The sequence below is a fragment of the Nannobrachium achirus genome, assembly GCF_963921795.1.
Source record: "Nannobrachium achirus genome assembly, chromosome: 10".
NCBI classification, from domain to species: domain Eukaryota; kingdom Metazoa; phylum Chordata; class Actinopteri; order Myctophiformes; family Myctophidae; genus Nannobrachium; species Nannobrachium achirus.
In genome coordinates, this window is record NC_137819.1 from 46,810,007 (window position 1) to 46,819,067 (window position 9,061).

Sequence of the window (9,061 nt, forward strand, 5' to 3'; positions counted from 1 at the left end):
GCGTCAAATACAGTACATTATTATTTAATTTTTTTCATTATTATCAGTGTAATTGATGGGTGCAGAATAAGCCATCCCAACTCTCTTTCAGACCTTCTGTCATAGCATAGCAGCACATTTCCATTAAGGCAGTGGTGGAAAAAGTACTCACATTTTTTACTTAAAGGGGTAGACCACCCATTTTCAATATTGAACTATGTCATTAATATACCTTAGAGGAGTTGTGTGGAAATACAAAAAACAAGTTCCCCTTCTTCTGTGTTGCCTAGAACTGGAGGAATGATTTTGGGGTTTGTATTGTAAAGTACAACTTGATGACATCACACATTTTGTGTGATGTCATCATCCCATTTTCAATATTGAACTATGTCATTAATATACCTTAGAGGAGTTGTGTGGAAATACAAAAAACAAGTTCCCCTTCTTCTGTGTTGCCTAGAACTGGAGGATTGATTTTGGGGTTTGTATTGTAAAGTACAACTTGATGACATCACACATTGTACTTTACACTACAAATCCCAAAATCAATCCTCCAGTTCTAGGCAACACAGAAGAGGGGGAACCTTTTTTTTTTCTCCACACAACTCCTCTAAGGTATATTAATGACATAGTTCAATATTGAAAATGGGTGGTCTTCCCCTTTAAAGGTGAAGACCACCATCACACCGGTGTGATGTCATCTCGGTGTGATTTACAATACAAACCCAAAAACCAATCCTCCAGTTCTAGGTAACACAGTAGGGGGGTAACTTAGTCAGTCAGTCAGTCAGTCAGTCAGTCAGTCAGTCTGTCTGTCTGTCTGTCTGTCTGTCTGTCACGTCAAGGCAAACTTTTGCCCCTACTCTTATCTCCGCCACCATTGCCCCATCCATGCCAAACTTTCCACACACACTCTTTGGCTGGCAAACCACAATCTCCGCCCCTGATTTCTCACATGGCCCTCTTCTAGCGCTACCATCTGGCCGATTTTTGCAAAACACATTTCTGGACACTCCTACTACAGATTTTGCCCTAAAATCATGAAAGGCGGTACACAGTGCACAGTCGATTAATGTTGTTGGAACAACGAAAGTTCAGGAGAACAAGATCACACCGGATAACCATCTCCTCTCTTCTCCATCGCTCCTAATCTAACCTACCTCTCTCCTCTCTACCTCACCTGCCTGTCTCAATCTCACCTTAACAACTCCTCCCTTATCTCCTCCTACCAGCCAATCTAGCGCCGTATTTAAACCCGGCCATGCCTGCTGCACTTCCTGCTCAGTTTCTCGCATTACGCCGAAACGACACGCAACCGTATACCCTTAGTCTTCGACTACGCTAGTACGCTTGTCTTAATCGACATCATACACTGAATACCATCTACCATGAACGCCGACGAGGCCATGGATATCAACGCGTCAGAGGACGAAATTCCTCCCACCACCGACCTCCGCCAGGTTCTGGAGAAAAACAGAGCCACGGCCACCACCACCACTACTGATCCAGCTACCGCTAACGCCACGCTGGCATCATCCCTCGCCCCCACCCCATCTGACCTGCACCACGGACCTCGAGACTCCCCCGCAACCAGCCATCATTCCACGCCATCATCATCCCATTCACGCCGATCTACTCACCGATCCACCGCCGCTGCTCTCGGTCCTTACACCCGCACTCGAGCTGCCACCTCCGTGCAATCTGCCAGGTCAGTCTCCTCTCCTTCCCTTACTATTAACAATTGGACTGTACGTGGCCTACAGAACGCCCTGATTGATTTAAACGTAACTTTTCCCCGTGCAGCAGTTAAATCTACACTGTTTGATCTATACTGTACTGCCATGCGAGCGCCCTCCGCGCCCGGTCCGTCGCATGCTGATGACGCGAGACTGATAGGCGCGTCAGAGGGAACCCCTAGGGGAACTCCGTCCCACCCACCCCCTAGGAAGGCCGCTCGTAAAACTCGCCACATTTCTTCCCCCGCTATTTCCCCTGCTGTTTCCCCCGCTGTCACTACCAATGTCTCTTCAATTACCGTTCACTCTTCCCCATCTGTGTATTCCAACCCACTGCTCCATCTGCTTAATCTATATGCACAGGGTTCTGCTCAAACCCAAACCATTGGCAACTTTCTCACAATTCCCGCCCAAACACCCCCTCCCCCCTCCCATAACCAGGCTATGATTCCAACAAATCAGAGCCATACAGCCCCCCCTCCCCCCGTCACATTTAACCAACTCACTCTTCCCATAGACCGGGCTCAAACTGCCCCTCCCCCCCTCGCTACGGCTCCTTTAATCAGGGCTCCAACCACCTTCCCTCCTCCCCCCTTCTTTCACCCGTTCACACATCCGCTAGCCCAGGCCCTAGCCCCCCCCCCCCCCCCCCCCCCCCCCCCACAGCTATTCAGCTCCCATTTCAAGCCCAGGCTCATCCTGCTCCTCCTCTCCCCCCCATGTTCAATCAGCATTTGTACCCTAACCCGCAGTTCCAAATGCCCCCCCCATCCTACCAACCCATAGCCCAGGCCCACGCCCACACTCCCATACCTCAATTCTCTTTTTCCCTCTCCACAGCCCTGCCTGCACCAGTACCTCCGACGGCTATTACCGCCAACCCGATGCCGGTCTCGAACGCCCTTCGCCACCAGATCCTCCAGGGTATGGACGTGGATTTAGCCGTACTAATAAAACCCTCTGCTTTCTCCCACCAGGCCAGGACTGTAGACTGCGGAGGGGTGTCCATCACCCTCCGCGATCTCAATTCCTCCTCTAACCCCACCATTCTCTCCCCCACAGAGTTCGTCCTGGCTTTCTCCCTCTACCAGAATGTCATTTGTTCCGTTTTCCCCTACCGCAGGCAGGAGCTGAATGATTATTTGCAGATAATCATGGACCTAGCTTTACGCTTCTCGGGTCCCCTCTTTTACCATTACCACAGGCAGTTCGCAGCAACGGCGGCAGCTCGACTCCAGCAGTCAAACCAGCTGACCTACTGGGGCGCACTGGACTCCGAGCTGTACTGCCGGCTCTTTGCCGGTAGAAGCGCCCTCGCTTGCGAACTGTGCGGTTGCCCAGCCCATCCCACCTCAACTTGCGTCCTAGCTATCTCCCGCCCCACAGCTTCCACTACTTCTGCCCAGTCATCGTCCAATCAGGTACCACAGACCCACACCCAACTCCCACAGCTCATGGCTCGCACAGCTAAGTCCGCATCCCAACGCCCCACCGCACTCCCAGCCTCCTCCCAGGAAAGGGATCGTCGAGGCCGCCCTATACTATTTGTCGGGCAGAAAATGCTGTGCAACAATTTCAACGACAAGGGCTGTAACTCGTCCGCTTGTAAATTGTTGCACGTGTGCTCCTTCTGCGGCGGAGCCCATTCCCGTGTCGCATGCCCCCACAACCCCACCAAACCCTCAAGCAGCTGACTATCTAAACACCTAGCCACTCCAATCAACATCCCAGCCCTAGCATCAGAGCTAACTTCACACCCAGACCCCGATTTTGTCCGATTTTTCCTAGACGGCCTCAACTACGGCTTCTCCCCCGGGCTTGTCACACTCCCAGACACAAACCACTCCTGCGATAACCTCCAATCCGCCCTGACAGACCCAGACACAGTCGACACACTTATTGCTAAGGAAGTCAAGCAAGGGTTTATGATTGGCCCCTTTTCCTCCCCCCCCCTTCACCAAATTCCGTATCAGCCCAGTCGGAGTAGCCACCCGCAAATACTCCGGCAAAAAACGCCTCATCATAGACCTATCCTCCCCCCATGGCTCCTCAGTTCCCAGCATAAACAGCCTCATCCCCAGCTCTGATTTTTCCCTCCATTACTCCACAGTCGCCCACGCCATTTCCCTCATTCACCTAGCCGGCCGCGGCGCCTGGCTGGCCAAAGCCGATATCACGTCGGCTTTCAAGGTCCTCCCCCTCCACCCAGACACCTGGCACTTGTTCGGGGTCTGTTGGAAAGGCCAATTCTATTTTGCAGTCCGCCTAACATTCGGATGCAAAAGCAGCCCCAAGCTGTTCGACAACCTTTCAGAGCTGTTATGCTGGATTTTGTTAAACAACTACCGAATCCCCTCCCTCGTCCACCTGCTAGACGACTTCCTCACTATCGACCCCCCATCATCCCCCCCCGCACACAGCCTGTCTTGTCTGAAAGCAGCTTTCACAGCTCTCGGCGTTCCCCTCGCCGAGGACAAGACAGAAGGCCCCGCCACTAGTGTTGAATTCCTAGGAATTAAACTAGACACCCTCAGGCCTCCCTTCCCCAGGAAAAATTGGACAGAATCATTCTGATCGTGGCAAACTTCTCAGACACCACATCCTGCACAAAACGGCAACTGCTCCAACTCCTAGGCCACCTCAATTTCGCAACCCGTATCATTCCCCAAGGCCGTTCGTTCATCTCCCACCTCCTCTCACTAGCCTCCTCAGTCCCTTCCCTCCACCACCAGGTCTCACTCTCACAAGAGTGTAGAATGGAGCTCAGGCTCTGGCGAGTCCTCCTCCAAAACTGGAACGGCATTAGTTTTTTCTATGACAATTTTCACTCCTCACCGGAGGACCTCCAGTTATTCACTGATGCCGCACCCTCCGTTGGCTACGGAGGCTATTACCGTGGGCGCTGGTTCGCAGACGAATGGCCGAAAGAGATGCTAGATTCCCAGTGCGACCCCCACCTTTCCTCTGCCATGTATGAGCTCTATCCCATAGTCGTAGCGGCTTCCCTTTGGGGTTCAGAATGGACCAGCCGCTCCGTCCTTATCCACTCAGATAGCCAAGCTACTGTGGACATCATTAACAAAGGCCGTTCCTCCTCACTCCCCATCATGTCCCTCCTCAGGCGGCTCACCTGGATCACAGTCACCCATAATTTTATTATCCGTGCCGCCCACATTCCCGGTCACCTCAATGCCATTGCTGACTCACTCTCTCGTTTTCTCTTCCAGAAATTCAGGCTACTGGCTCCAGACGCGGACATCCACCCCACTCCGGTACCTCCGTTTTCTCACATGACTTTCCCATAGACCATCCTCTCCGCCACCTCATACTCCATGCCCAACAAACCATTCTCCTGTCAATCGCCCCTTCCACTCTGTCCTCCTACTGGACCGCCTGGAAAAATTTCCAATTATTTCACTCATCCCACTCGCTACCGTTCCCGTCCCTAGACCTAGCCTCACTCATCTCCTACATCAGCCATAGCCACACTTCCCGGTCCATGCCCTCATCCACCATCCGTACCTACCTCGCCGGTATTAACTTCGTTACGAAACTCATTACCGGCGCTCCTCACCCCTTCTATTCACATCCTCACGTCTCTTTGCTTCTTAAAGGCATTAGACGGTACGAACCACGCCACCCTCCTAGCCGCCAACCCCTCACCTCGCCAATCCTCGCTGATTGTATCTCGGTGCTCCGTTCAGGCTACGTTAACCCATCCACCGATTCCACACTCGAATCGATATTCCTCCTGGCCTTTTACGGGTTCCTCAGGTGCTCGGAGTTCACATTTTCTAATACCAGATTCGATCCGGCTCGCCACCCTTGCCTCGCCGACCTGTCTATCCTGGATCATTCCACCCTAATTTACACACTCAAGCACAGTAAAACGGACCAATTCGGAGCCTCGACTCCCATTTACCTTTTCAAGCTAAATTCCCCCCTCAGTCCTTTCGAGCCACTCATGCGCCATCTCCTTATCCGCCGGTCCCAAAACGCTTCACCTTCCGACCCACTATTCATATCCGAAACCGGCACCGTTATCTCTCGTACCTGGTTCCATCGCCACCTCCGCCAAGTTCTAACCAAGGCCGGCTACGCAGCCGAGCACTTCTCCGGTCACTCATTTCGCATAGGCGCTGCATCCTCAGCATCCCGGCAAGGCATCCCCGAGCACATCATTCAGATCCTCGGTCGCTGGTCGTCTTCTGCCTACCACACGTATATCCGCTCTAAAGCCCACGCCGCTCTCGTCCGTTAATTGTGGTTCCTTTTGGGGACTCTGCTCGGGCACGGACGATCTCCATCCAGAGCCCCAGAGCCACAATACCCAGGGCTCTCGCCCCGAGCTCTCCGCCTCCCCCCCCACGCCGCTCGGTGCAGCTCTGCTCACCGCCTCCCCCCCCACGCCGCTTGGTGCAGCTCCGCCCTCCTGGACCACCCAGGGCTCGAGCTCCCAGCGCTCCTCCTCCCCGCCCCCGTTCCATTCAGTGCCGCCCTCCTACACCTCACATTCCCTCACTAATTTCCATCAGGTTCCCTCGCCCTCCCTCCATCACACTCCCTCACGCACCTCGCCGCGGCCGCCGCCGCCGCCGAGGCTCCCGCCGTCCCCACCCTTATCAGCGCCCGTCTTCCCTCGTCATCCCCTGCACTGCCTCTATTCTCCTCTCCCTACCACACTACCTCAGGTCCAATGTCCGTCCCCGTTAATCACCTCCATCCATAACCTCTTTTCCCCCCGTTAATCATCACCAGCCATCCTCCATTCATTCAACCTATCATTCACCATTCCACCCCAGCATTCACCCCATCACTCCAGTATTCAGCCCTCCATCCATTATTCATCCCATAGTCCATTCCATCATTCACACTAACATTCATCATCCGCCTACTAAGGCACCGCCTTCAGTCACCAGGCGTTGCTTCTCAATGCATTTCCTTGCCACAATGTTTCCATGCTACCATGTTCAATAAATCCAATCCAATGCTTGCCACTATGTTTCCATGCAATCACGTTCAATAAATGTAACCCAAAACGTTTCTCTGTTTGATGGTGTGATCTTTACTAGTGAAATGTTGTTGGAACAACGAAAGTTCAGGAGAACAAGATCACACCGGATAACCATCTCCTCTCTTCTCCATCGCTCCTAATCTAACCTACCTCTCTCCTCTCTACCTCACCTGCCTGTCTCAATCTCACCTTAACAGCTCCTCCCTTATCTCCTCCTACCAGCCAATCTAGCGCCGTATTTAAACCCCGGCCATGCCTGCTGCACTTCCTGCTCAGTTTCTCGCATCCCACCTCCACCCCATTCTCCTCCTCATATACAGTAACTAACCTTCCTTGCATCTGCATCCACAGTAACTAACCTTCCTTTGCTTCTTCCACAGTTACACTTTCCAAAGGGGGGACTCTGCTCGGGCACGGACAATCTCCATCCAGAGCCCCAGAGCCACAATACCCAGGGCTCTCGCCCCGAGCTCTCCGCCTCCCCCCCCACGCCGCTCGGTGCAGCTCTGCTCACCGCCTCCCCCCCCACGCCGCTTGGTGCAGCTCCGCCCTCCTGGACCACCCAGGGCTCGAGCTCCCAGCGCTCCTCCTCCCCGCCCCCGTTCCATTCAGTGCCGCCCTCCTACACCTCACATTCCCTCACTAATGTCCATCAGGTTCCCTCGCCCTCCCTCCATCACACTCCCTCACGCACCTCGCCGCGGCCGCCGCCGCCGCCGAGGCTCCCGCCGTCCCCACCCTTATCAGCGCCCGTCTTCCCTCGTCATCCCCTGCACTGCCTCTATTCTCCTCTCCCTACCACACTACCTCAGGTCCAATGTCCGTCCCCGTTAATCACCTCCATCCATAACCTCTTTTCCCCCCGTTAATCATCACCAGCCATCCTCCATTCATTCACCCTATCATTCACCATTCCACCCCAGCATTCACCCCATCACTCCAGTATTCAGCCCTCCATCCATTATTCATCCCATAGTCCATTCCATCATTCACACTAACATTCATCATCCGCCTACTAAGGCACCGCCTTCAGTCACCAGGCGTTGCTTCTCAATGCATTTCCTTGCCACAATGTTTCCATGCTACCATGTTCAATAAATCCAATCCAATGCTTGCCACTATGTTTCCATGCAATCACGTTCAATAAATGTAACCCAAAACGTTTCTCTGTTTGATGGTGTGATCTTTACTAGTGAATGTGCCCTAAAATCACGAAAGGCGGTACACAGTGTCTCTAAAGTCATGTCATCAACATGGATCTGTCCCATTTCCCATATTCCCTCCTGATTGGCTACGATTGCCTTCTAAAGTTTGTGTATGTGACGTGACGGTCGCTTATCTCCCGATTAGGGAGTCTTACTGGTTTGAACTACTGTACTTCTAGTACAAGCAATCGTGGGACGGTGGGAGCTGCACTGTCCACAAGATTTCCAGTGGTAGGCTACAGTATACTGCATCGGTAAGCTTTCAGAAAATAACCGAAGAAATTAACGCAGAGTATCGAAGGCTCTCTATGTACGTATAGATTTATTGTTAAGCTTAAATGAGCAATATAGTAGATTCCAAAGAACATCTTTGTTTAGTTGATCAAACCCATCCTCAAGAAACTGGGCAAAATCAAAGTCTAAGTACATGCTAATGCAAATGGTTTATTTGGGCCGAAACACATTATCAAGTTTACTGCCCTCTGGCTCTGGCTCACATCTCCAGAGGTCAGAAACACACAATTATATCGTCCATCACTAGTGTACAGTATAGGAACCACAATCTTATAAGTCCATGCCCATTATAGTTGATAGTGCACTGCCAGAGCCAGTAGCCAATTATTTCCTCAGAGTCAGTAGCAGTAACACAAAGGGCGGCAACCATCCTACACGAGTCTTACATGGTGATAGTATCCTTCAATTTCTAGTGGGTTGAAAATGCCAGGCCACTTCCTGATATGTGGGTAACAAAAGAGACAATTTAGCAGGTGTCACAGCAGCCTGGCTCGGGTAGCCTTTGTGGGACCCACACCCTGCCGGAGCTGGGACGACCATAAATCTCTACCTCTGACATGCGCATTGTTCTCCTCTATCCCCCACCGCCCACGTATCTGCTTGTAGCGTGGCACCCAGGGGAGTCACTAGCCTAGACTCATTTATCAAGCGCGAAAGTATCTCTGCCCCCCGCTCCCCCCATTCACGGTTAAGCCTGATTTACCCGCAGTCGCTCGCCAAAAATAGCAGATCTATTAGCTCACAACACGTCACGCATGCACCACGACGTGTTGTGAGCTTGTAGATCTGCTGTTTCTGTTCCACTTTTGCTCAATTTGCTGCAACCCTTTACT